At 35.8% G+C, this 12,691-nt stretch overlaps 1 protein-coding gene across 23 annotated transcripts in view; it reads right to left on the bottom strand.

The window, feature by feature from the left end:
- WNK2 (WNK lysine deficient protein kinase 2) overlaps positions 1–12,691 on the bottom strand; it is a 242,174-nt gene that overhangs the window by 106,646 nt on the left and 122,837 nt on the right. The window lies entirely within an intron of this gene.

The raw sequence follows: 12,691 nt of genomic DNA on the forward strand, positions 1-12,691 counted from the left end.
CTATAAACCAATATATTTATAGTAATACCTTTTTAGGTGGCAAAGAACTGGGATGGGGGAAAGAAAATCACTTATCAACTGGCAAATTCCTTGACACACCGTAGTATTTCAAAATAACATACTATTACTGTGCCATTAGAAATGATTATATATATATATGGGAAAGAAAAACTTTTGGGGAAAATCTATATCAACCGATTCATAGTGATGTTAGCAGAACCAGACAAAGAAATTTCTTAATGAATAAAATAATGCCAATCAATAATATTAAAAGGTGGCTCAACTTGTTCCTTGCACTGATCAACCTTGGTACAGAACAAATGACAAGGCACATTTCCCCTTTCCAGGGAGGTTAAGGACTATAAGCGTTCAATGTTGCGTTGCATCACTGTCAGGTGCCAAGTTAATTTGCTTTACTTTCCTGTTTTTCTTTGTTACAAGGGAGAGTTCATAGTAGGGTGGGTAGACTAGTAAATGACTGGGGTATAAAAAACAAAAGGCAAGAATACAACTTTAAAGAGAATTCAACTTAAAGATGGACTTGTCATCTCTCATTTCTCCAACATAGAAAATTGTTTAGAGTTCAATTTTCTTGAGGAAAGGCACCCTGTTTTTACATTCCTTTGTAAATGTAATGTAAAAATGTAAAAAACAAAAACAAAAACAAAAAAAAAACCTGCTCTTGGTATGAAGTCAGGAAGAGTAAGCACTTAATGAATTCTTGTGATTGTGTTTTTTTTTTTTAATTTTATAAACCAGAATGATTGAGTCAAGCTTGATTTCTTGTTAGTGGTGCTTTAAAATAAATTTGTGGATGTCACTGCAATTAACTTTATCAATCTCCTCTTTTACTTCTACTTGGGAGCCTCATTTTCTTCCATGCATAAGCCAAAATTTGACTAGATATAGTTTTGAAAGATGCCCTATGGTGATTCTGAGGCTTTGAAATGGAAGCTGATTCAATCTGATGTATATCTTTCATGCCAGCTGCATCTTACCTGCTTTCACTTGTTTTATTATCATCATCATATTAGCAACAAGATGCAACAATGTCATCATTTACCGTTCTGAATTTCAGACTACATAATGTCCCTGAAACACAGAGCTTAATGTTTGGATTGGTGTTAATAAAAACTTAGTTAATTCTGACAGCCAAATAAAAGTTGTTGCTATAAAATGGAACATAGCCAATGAAAAAGCTTGGGCTTCTGGATATGTCACCTGATAGGAAGAGGAGAAAAGATATGGGTCCAGTCTTGCTTTTCCATTTTAAAAACAGAGCCTCCAAGAATCTTCTTTATTTTTAGCCCCTTCTACTCCCTTTTCTGCCATCATTACTGCAGCAGCAGAGTCCTCATAGAAAGGAGACAGAAGAGACTCTGAAATCTTTATACTGAATAAAGCCAATCTTCAAAAGCAAATCTAGCTAAAAAACATTTCTAGGAATGTTTCTTAATGCTAGGTGGTTTTAAAGACAGACATTTTCCAGATATAAATATTTCTAATGTGCTCTATTGACTATTTGTATACATAATAAGGTAAGCACAAACCCACCTGTGCAATATGGTGCTTAGAAGCAGTTAACTCATGATGTTTATTAACTTAGTTGGAGATGTCTGAAATGTTCTTGGAATGGAAACAGCACAGAACATGGGGGAAAGCATTGTCTCAGGAGTTAGAGGATCTGGATGAAAAAACCATTTTGGATGCTAAGACAACTCACTTAGCCCATCAACTAGATTTCTGTTTTTCTTATTTGTGACAAAAGAAGGTTGAACCACTCATCTCCCTGTAGTTCTTGCTCCAGCTCCATTCAGGTAACAAAGCTAAGAAAGCATTTATTAACTGCTTACAGTTAGCAGGGTATTGTTCGGAATACTGCCAATACAAGAATTAGAACAAAAGTCTTTGCCCATAAGGAATTTCTTGATATGCGATCTTGTGATGTTGGAACATCCATAAACAGCCTTGGAAATACATCTTACTATATGTGTGTGTATTCTTTAGTGCCTCAATGTGAAGCTCAAATGATTTGCTCTGCAAATTGTTGTTTGTGGGACAACTAAACTTGCTCACTTCACCCTCATTTTCATTCATTCCTTCTCTTTTTATGGCCTGAAAGACATTCATGCTAATTGCTCCTTCAAAAAGCTGCCAGTATTCTAACTGCTCAGTTCTATTCAATATTAATGAGCCCAACTGAAGATATTGGGGGTACAAAGAGAACCACAGAATCAGTACCCCAAGGAGCTAGTGGAAATGACAACATAGGAATAGTGAAATAAATACTAGGCAAGTAGAAAAGCAAACAAACTCTAAAAATGGGGCAATGGGTGAAACTGTTAGGTATTAGATAAGACATGAACTAAGTGTAAAAATGGAGACTTGAATCCAGGACTTCAATCCCCAGAAGTCCTTGCTCCACTTCCCCAGAATGCCTTGTAACCTCACCTGGGCCGAGAGTGAGATGGGATATTTAACCTGGTTGTAAAAAGGCTCTGCCCTCTTTCCTACGTCCACTTGGGAACAGACGCGGCTCTCCACCTAGCAGGCAAGATGTGAGTGGTCGTGAATAGGCTCTTTGGGCCTAGACACGTGCCTCTCTTACTTGTATTTTCTTTATATTTTAATCTTCAATAAACCTCTAAAAATATAATACTCTTTGCAGAGAGAAATTAATTTCTACCTGCCTCAGTTTCCCCAAATTTTAATCTTTACATAAGTCAAGAAACATGAAAAATATTCTGACTGTTGGAGAAGAGGAAGACAAAATGGACTGCATGAATGGAAAGTAACTTATGAGAATGCATGGAAGTAGGAAAGTCTAGTTTGGGAAAATCTAGTGTTCCAACTAGAACAAGCTGATAGAATATGATACATAGTTACAAGAAAGATAGACTGGAAGAATATGAGGATCTTATATTCCAGCCTGAATTTGCCTCTTATCTAACAGGTAAGAGAGAACAATGGAAGTTTTTAAGCAAGAGTAAACTGTTCAGACCTGTCTCTCAGGAAAATAATTTAGTACCTGTATGAAAGATGGTGTAGAAAAAGAAGAGACTAGAAGCAGAGACAGCTGAGCAAGAGGTAAAGAAAATCTTAACCAGAGTGGTAGCCATAGTAAAAGGAACTGCCATAGTGGTAGAATCAATAAGATTTAGCAACAGATTGAATGGGGGGAGGTGTTAATGGCCAGTGGAAAAAAGGAATAATCAAGGATGATAATGAAGTTGTGAAGCTTAGGGTTGGTAATACCCTTCAACAGAAAAGAAAATTTGTTGGACAGGTGAATTTAGAAGGAAATATAATTTCATTTTAAATGTGTTTAGTTTAAATGTGTTGTTTATGAGATGCTAATAAGTCATCCATTGGGATGATATCCACCAAGCATTTGATCATGAAATTAAGAGTTGGAAAGTCATTTAGTCCAAATCATTCCAACTACAGAAGAAGACTTGAGAAATAAGTAATGTGGGACTGAAATTCCTAAGAAAAATTATAGTTAGTTGAGTAGATTTGAAAGTCAACTGCAAAGATTATAATCAAATCCTTCTGAATTCAATGGATCGCCAAGGGGGAAAAGAATAGAGATTAAAGAGAGAATTTGGAATAGATCTATGGAAGATTTTTGAGCTAAGGGAGCAAGAGATGGCTGATGATTCAGAAAATAAAAGGTGAGACAGGTAGGAAAAGGTCCAGAAAGGAGTAAAGTTCCAGAAAACATATCCAGCACTAGGGTATGGGGGCAATGATGAAGCATGAAAAAATAGAGATGGATGGGAAAAAAAAGAGGATAGGGACAAGGATAAAGGTTATTTTCCCACAGTGTATTCCCTTGAGAAGAATATTAATATCTCAAATCTTTTTGCCTTGCAAGTGACCTCAGACATTAAGAAAATTAGATCTTATTGTTGAAAGATCTTTGTTTTCATGAAAATTTATTTTTCTGTACTCTAGATGGGAAAAAAAAGCAACAGTTGTTAACATAGTTGGACAAACATTTATTTCTAAATAGTGGAAACATATTCTGAAAACCTGTTTAAGGTTCCTTCATAGAACTGCCCATACCATCAGACACTGTTAGAAGAAGCTACAAGTGACCTCAGAGGTAACCAAATCTAACTTTTTCAACTTCATCTCTAAGAAACTAAAGTTAGAATTGATTAACAGTATGGTGACAAGTGACCAGCTGACTTAAAAGTAAAACTGTTCTATAAGTAGATGGTCTTCCTGTCATTCCTGTCAACTTTGAAGAGTATTAGGTAACTTTAGGGAAACAATGAAATAGGAACTTATTTGAGAAACACCTTTTCTACTAATTTCTGAAAATTTAGCTACTAGTTTTCATGGAAGGAGTAAGACATTTTTAACCCCCAAATCACTTTTCAGGTATGTTTCTTTCTGTAAGTCAGATCATTAATTTGACATTGTATTCCTACTTTTTAAAGTCTGTTAGAGAGGGATGGAAAGGACTCCTTCTGGAGGGAATTTCCATGAAGGAATCTCACAGAAAACAATTCCAGAGGATACTTAACCATGATGCCTTTATCTAGTGCCAACAGTGCAGACAGATGTCTTAATACCAAATATTCTTTCAGGAATAAAAGGGAATGAAAGGATGAAAAGACAAGACTTAACTCTCTCTCTCAATAATCATCAGTAATGAACAACTATAGTTTTGAAAATCTGCTCTGCTTCCCTGAACCCAGATCAGGTTTAAAAAAAAAATCACTTTAAAAGAGAACAACCATGCTAACAGTATAATCCCAAGATAAAGAGACAGATAGACAGCTAGTGGCATAGTATATAGAATACTAGGTCTGGAGTCAGGAAGACTCAAGTTCAAAACCAGCCTCAGACATTTTCTACATTTGGGACTCGGGACAAGTTACTTAACCTGTCAGCCTCAATTTTGCCAACAATAAACTATAGATAATAATAGTACCTACCTCCCAGGGTTGTTGTGAGGATAAAATGAGATAACATTTGTAAAGTGCTTACCCTACTGCCTGGCATATAGCAAGTATTATATAAATGATAGTTATCATTATTAATTTTTAATAAATTAGTAGATAGAAAAAAAGCAATAGATAAAAATAAAATTATCAGGGTTAAAATGGACCTCCACAACCCCTTTTCACTAACTTTCTAAAAATAATTCTGTGAAGCTGATCTACAAACAAAGGCGGCAGCATTTTTTGCCAGATATTAAATAGATCAGAAGTTGGTCTGTTTTAGTTCTGGTCTGTCATCTAATATAATATTGGTTCAAGGTATGAGTCCTGTGGTTATCCATAGGGCTATAGGAAAACAAAAAGAGGAAAAATGGAACTGTGATTTAGGGCTTTGGGACAGCAATATTTTTATTTTAAAAATACTACTAGAAAATATGGAGGATTTAAAGGATATTGAAATGCGAACTCTATTACATTAAACAACAGTGACCTTTTAGTGACTTCTTAGATAAGCTCAATAAACAGCATTTGCAACAGTTCTCATAAGTGGCGTATGATAATCCAATATCCATCATGCTTTTGGAATCAGCTGTTCTGTTGATCTTAGGGTTAAAAATAGTAGCTGCTGGCTTCTAATTATGCACTTTCTCTTGTTGCCTTGAGTTTATCACTTGAATAAAAGAAATGCACTTTAAATAGGTTTCATCAAAGCAGAGCCATCTTTCATGTTGTCTTACACAAAGGTGAATTTATCACTCCAAACAGGTTTCTTACACTAGTTTCAAGGCCCCTGCAACATACATAATTCACTCACCTCAAGCCTCTCTCACCAAACCCCTAAAAGACATTAGAAAGCAGAGCTGACTATTTCAAAGTTCTTGTGTGATATATATATATCCCCCTAAAGAATACCAAACATAATATTTCTTGATTCTTTATAAGTACAAAGAAAATAAGATGAGGGATGGTACAGGGGGAGAGGAAGGAAAATATGGCACTTAAAAAACAACAACAACAAGCTTATCCCTAATAATCCCAAATTCAATCACAAAAAGTAACTGTTTTTATTAAATTACTTTGTAAACCATTTAAAATCAGGGATGTAAGTACACCACTGTCTTATGATTCTAAACTTTTTTCTCTATAACTAAAGCAAATGTATTTCAAAGACATTCATATTAGGTACTTGAAAGTGGTAAATTACTGAATTAACATGCATAAAATTCAGTACTGAAAAAGATAATGTACATGGTTGCTAACCCATCAGCCAACTAGCATTAAGCACCTACTACATGCCATGCAATCTAAGTGCTAGAGATACAAAGAAAGGCAAAAAATAAAAATAAAAAAGGTTAAAAAGCAGGTCCTGCTTTCAAGGAGCTCACTGTCTAATTGGGGAGACAGCATGCAAACAACTATGTAGAAACAAGATACAGAGAGAAAAAACTGATGTTAGTCTCAAAAAGAAGGCACTAGGTTTAAGGAGACCTGAGAAGGGTTTCTTGCAGAAGGCAGAGCTTCAGCTGAGACCTGAAGGAAGGAAGGCAGGGAAGCTGGGTGGCAAAGAGAATTCCAGGCATGGAAGACAAGCCTGTGAAAATGCTCACAATCTAGAACTGTAGTGTTATGTGTGACATCAAAGACTCATTTGTGGTCCTTCAGTTTACCAGCAAGACTCAGTTCATCTAAACTTTAGCGCTTCCAACACTTCTTTATACAACTAGACCACACTTTTCCTCTGTCACCTAGAACAATTCTACACTCAGAATGGATACTCACAAAGAAATAGGGAAAGGAGAGAACAGTTTTACTGAACACACTCATACTAAAGATGAAAATGATCATAGATATGTTATAAAAATAACAGACAGAAATCCAAAGGAGTAAATTCCTATATGACATGTACTGTGTATTTGCAAAGTGTTTTAAAATAATTTTCATTAGTTATCCCATATGGCAATACTTTCTGTGGTTATTAAAGTCCTGTTTAATAATCAATATCATATAGGTTTTTTTCCTTCCACACATATGAAGATAAACCCTTGGTACTATTCATCTGAATGACTATAAATTAAACAGAATTTTCAAATAAGTGCCTTGGATATATTCAATCTGCTATTTTGTCAGCTATGGATAGATATTTCTAACTACTATCTATGACCCAAATTCAACAGAACATTATGAAGTGGCTACTGTTTGCAAGACATAGTATTGTTATTCAAGGGCAGAAGAGAAATAATATTGCCCTCGTGGAACTTAAGTAGGGGAGGTAGGGAGAAAAGCATCTATTACCTAGCTAAGTATTATATAAAACCAGATCTAAGGAAGGAAGGAAGGAAGGAAGGAAGGAAGGAAGGAAGGAAGGAAGGAAGGAAGGAAGGAAGGAAGGAAGGAAGGAAGGAAGGAAGGAAGGAAGGAAGGAAGGAAGGAAGGAAGGAAGGAAGGAAGGAAGGAAGGAAGGAAGGAAGGAAGGAAGGAAGGAAGGAAGGAAGGAAGGAAGGAAGGAAGGAAGGAAGGAAGGAAGGAAGGAAGGAAGGAAGGAAGGAAGGAAGGAAGGAAGGAAGGAAGGAAGGAAGGAAGGAAGGAAGGAAGGAAGGAAGGAAGGAAGGAAGGAAGGAAGGAAGGAAGGAAGGAAGGAAGGAAAGAAAGAAAGAAAGAAAGAAAGAAAGAAAGAAAGAAAGAAAGAAAGAAAGAAAGAAAGAAAGAAAGAAAGAAAGAAAGAAAGAAAGAAAGAAAGAAAGAAAGAAAGAAAGAAAGAAAGAAAGAAAGAAAGAAAGAAAGAAAGAAAGAAAGAAAGAAAGAAAGAAAGAAGATGTGTGAAGTGCTCCACAGTTATTTAAGAAGGGAAAAGATCTTTCAGCTAGGAGGTTAAGAAATGACTTCCTCCTCAAGCAGAGGACAAACTGAGGGAGTAAAAACACCGAGGAAAAGCAACTGCTTGACTACAGAGGTTGAGGGGACATGATCGAGGAGAGACGCTAAATGAGTGCCCTAATTGCAAATACCAACAACAGGGAAATGGGTTCAGAGCAAGGACACATGTGATACCCAGACGAATAGGCTAGGGAAGGGGTGGCGGGGGGGGGGGGGGGGGGGGGAGGGGGGAGGAAAAGAAAATGATCTGTTTCCAATGAATAATGTATGAAAATGACCAAATAAAATAATGTTTAAAAAATAAAATAAAATAAAAATAAAAAGCCTGGAAAGAAGAAGAAGAAATGACTTCCCAAGAGAGGGAGCATCTAAGCCAAGCTAAGTTTTAAAAGGCAGAGACAAGGAAGATGTTAGCAATTTGGGGGGCAGCCAGAAGTAGAGTTTCTGTGGAACTTCAAAAGTAAAAAAAGAGTTATGTGAAATAATACTGGAAAAGTATGTTGGACACAGAATGTGATGGGTCTTACTTAAAGAGTTTATATTTTATCATAGAGAAAGTTGGGAGATTACAAATTTGAGCAATAAAGATTTAGAGTAAGAAGAAATGTTCAATATGGTTGTTTGGTTCAGTCTTTTCAACTGAGGAAATTGAGACCAAGAAAAGTTAAATGAGTTGCTAAGGTTACAGCAGTAGTAAAAATAAGAGGATAGGGGGCAGCTGGGTAGCTCAGTGGATTGAGAGTCAGGCCTAGAGATGGGAGGTCCCAGGTTCAAATCTGACCTCAGACACTTCCCAGCTGAGTGACCGCCAGCAAGTCACTTGACCCCCATTGCCTAGCCCTTACCACTCTTCTGCCTTGGAGCCAATACACAGTATTGACTCCAAGACGGAACGTAAGGGTTTATTTAAAAAAAAAAAAAGAGGATATTAGAGCAGTAGTAAAGAGCAGTAGTAAAAATAAGGATTTGACCCAAATGTTCAGCACTCTTTGTACCACATAATTATTTTAGGAGCTAGAAAGAACAGATTGGAGAAGGGAGAGACATTAATGGCAAAGAAATGAGTTAGAAGGCTGTTTGTTATTCAATAGTCTGATAGAATTGACAAATGGTCAAGAGATATGAATAGGCAGTTTTCAGATGAATAAATCAAAGCTATCAATACTCACATGAAAAAGTGTTCTAAATCCCTCCTGATTAGAGAAATGCAAATCAAAACAACTCTGAGGTACCACCTCATACCTAGAAGATTGGCCAATATGACATTAAAGGAAAATAATAAATTTTGGAGAGGATATGGCAGAATTGGGACACTAATACATTGGTGGTAGAGTTGTAAATTGATGAAGCATTCTGGAAGGCAATTTGGAATTATTCCCAAAGGGCTTTAAAAGAGTGCATGTCCTTTGATACAGCAATACCACTACTAGGTTTGTAGTCAAAAGAGATTTAAAAAATGGGAAAGGATCTGTTTCTACAAAAATATTTATAGTTGTGCTTTTTGTGGTGGCGAAAAATTGGAAAATGAAGAGTTGTCCCTCGATTGGGGAAATGGTTGAACAAACCATTGGTATATGATGGTGATGAAATACTACTATGCTATAAGGAATAATGAACTGCTCAATTTCTAGAAGAACTAGAAAGACACATATAAACTGGTGCAGAGTGAAATGAGCAGAACCAGGAGAACATTATACATAGTAACTGAAACATTATGGGATAATCAAATGTAACTGATTTTGCTACTAAAAGCCATGCAATGGGATTGCAGGACAATCCCAAGGGATTTATGAGAAAGAAAGCTATCCACATCAAGAGAAATAATGGTTGGAGAAGAAATGCATAAGAAAACGTATGATTTATCACTTGTTTATATGGGTGTATGATTTGGGGTTTGGGTTTTTAAAAGATTATTATAAAAATGAATAATATGGCAATAGGTTCTGAATGATAATACATGTATAATCCAGTGGAATAGCTTATCAGCTCCAGGAGGGGGGAAGGAGGGGAGAGAAGAGAAAGAGAACATAAATCATGTAACCATGGAAAAATATTTTTTAAAAAATGTATTAAAAAATAGTCTGAGTGAGTGAAAACAGATGGATATAAAAGAGGTTCCTAAGGAAGTCATAACAGGACTTAAAAACTCATTAAGTATGGGAAAGGTGAGGAAGAAGAGCTAACTGGGTTACTTACAAAGCTGAAGACCACCAACAGCTTTCCCAATTGTCTTCAAAATTAATCCTGAAATCTGTTGCTAGGCATTCAAGGCTCTTCATTACCTGCCACCCACCATAACTTCCCATTATTTTGTGCTTTTCATTCCATTGTCCTTAGTGACTAGAAGGCCTCTCCCCATGCTTGCTCAATTGCTGCCTAACCTTTGGAGTCTACCAACTTTGCTTCTAATCATGGTTGTGTCATTTGTATTTTTACAATGGGAATGATAACACCTGCACTACTTAGATGACCTATTTGCAAGCTGTTGGAGGGGATAAAGGTTTGCCAACTGTAAAGCATTTTGCCTAATAATCAAACACCAAGCATTTATTGAGCAGCTATGTACTAGGCACTGTTGCTAGGCACTGGGAATGCAAACACAAAGGATAAACCAATCCTTACTATCTAGGAACTTTCATTTTAATGAGTATTATAATGATTGTTATAATTATATTATTAAAATGACAATCTTGAAAATAATACAATTCCAGTGCTACTTCCTATAGGAGATAGTTCCTGATTCCCTTGGGCAGTAAAGACCTTCCTACTCTCACTTTCACAGAGTATACTTTAACTGCTCTATTTTTCTTCACTTAGATACAAAACTATAATGTAAATAAAACCTAGTCCCATATCTAAATAGACTTTAAGCCCCTGTAGAAGAAAGCAAGGACCATTTCTTATCTAAACTTTTTGATCTCTCCAAGTGCCTAACGCTGGGCCCTGTGTTAATAATTGTCCACTGAATTAAATTACAGCCTCATAAGCAATGCACCAAAAATTACTAAGTAATTAATCAGCAGATAAGGTGAAACTTCTAGTTATTAAAATAAACCAAAATGAAATCCAAGTACTATACTTGCGCCTCTCTCAAATTTATGGAACAGTAAATCCTGCTTCAGAGCGGACAGTTCCTCACCTTCCACTGCCAAGAATTTCCAATGAGTGCACTCTATCTACCATCTCTCTCTCTCTTTCCCCTCAGCATCCTGGTTCCAAATCTACTATCCTGCTGAAATTATTTCCTCCAAGGCCCCTAATGACCTCTTAACTGCCAAATTCAAAGGTCTCATTCATCATTCATTTAAACTCTCTACCAGTATGACATCATCTACTATAACTTTCTTAAAACTATGCTCCCCTAGGTTGGCACATGACACTGTTTTGGTTCTGACTCTTCCTTCTCAGACTACCCCTTCTTTAGTTCTTTTTATGGTTCCTCTTCTAGCACTAGCCCCATAAACACAGGCATTCTCCAAGAATCTGTCCTTGTCAAATCTTCCTCCACATTTCTCCCTTGGAAATCATATTTGTAGTCTCCAGGATTTAACTCTCACTTCCTTCTAGTTAATAGATAAAACTGCTATCCTAAATCTCTCTATAACCACTAAACTTTAATATAATCTTATAACTGCCTCTCGTCTGATCTAGCCAGATTGTCAATATCTTGATTTCAAGAACCCTAACATATAGTTCTTTGCATCTCTCATACAACCCAACACAGTGCTGTGTCACAAAGTATATGTTCCCAATGTATATTAATGTTATGGATGGAAAGTCAATGCTGCCTAAAAACCCTAAATGCTTCTTCTCTATCATAAGGCTAAAGAGGTACCTAGAATTTCAATGGGTATAAAATATAAGTAGATTAAAAAAAATAAAAATTTTCATCTTAAAAGATGAAGTTAGGATAGCCCTCCATAGGAAGCACCGATAAGTAGAGAGCAGATTGGTCTGGTTCTCTTTGTAGGTTACTTGGCAATTATGGTCACAAAAATAAACTACTGTTATTTATCTCAATTTATCTGTAAGGATGCAAAAAATCAAATAGAGTTTTGTCAATTAAGAAAAAACCCAAAAGAAAATAAACAAATATTCACTTATACAAGGTCATTTCTTGAATGGTATGTATATTTAAATTCTAAGTTAGGAATTACAACTTCGTCAATATTCTTTCTAGGAGCAACACCCTAAAAATAAATGTCAAAAAAGAAAGATTTCTTCAAGTGAGATATTTGAATCATCAAATAATATTGATGCTGTGTCACCAATGTGACTGGGATAGTTACCAAGCAAGAGATAGTGGGTACACTGCGAAGAAAAAAAAAGTTTCAACCCAGGTTCTGACATATACTAGCTGTCATATTAAATTGACCTTAAAATTAAAGGTTAAGGAATAGGACTGTAGATCACAAAGAGACACAGATATAGGTGTGTGCAAATGCTTCTATATCGGCAATCCTAAGATGCAAGATAAAGAATATTTTTCTATGCATAAAAATAAAGAGAGAAAAAAGTGATAATTATGGGAGTATAGTTCAGATCACATGACCCCATGGAAGATACAGATGATGTTTTTCTAAGATAGATTACAGAATTGCATATATATATATATATATGTGTGTGTGTGTGTATATATATAGTAATGATGTGGGTTGTCAACCATCTGGATGTCTGGTAGAAATTGTCTTGACATAAGTAGAATATCTGATAACATTTATATTTGCCTTAATGAGAGTTTCAACTCTCAAAAGGTAAGAGAAGCATATTCAGACACATAGTCTAAATTTTCAGAAAGAGAGATTTAATTCCAATGCAGACAATTTAAAAGAAACATGTATGCTCAGAAAGGAAAGGGGATG

This window comes from Monodelphis domestica, chromosome 7 (genome assembly GCF_027887165.1).
Source record: "Monodelphis domestica isolate mMonDom1 chromosome 7, mMonDom1.pri, whole genome shotgun sequence".
NCBI classification, from domain to species: Eukaryota; Metazoa; Chordata; class Mammalia; order Didelphimorphia; family Didelphidae; genus Monodelphis; species Monodelphis domestica.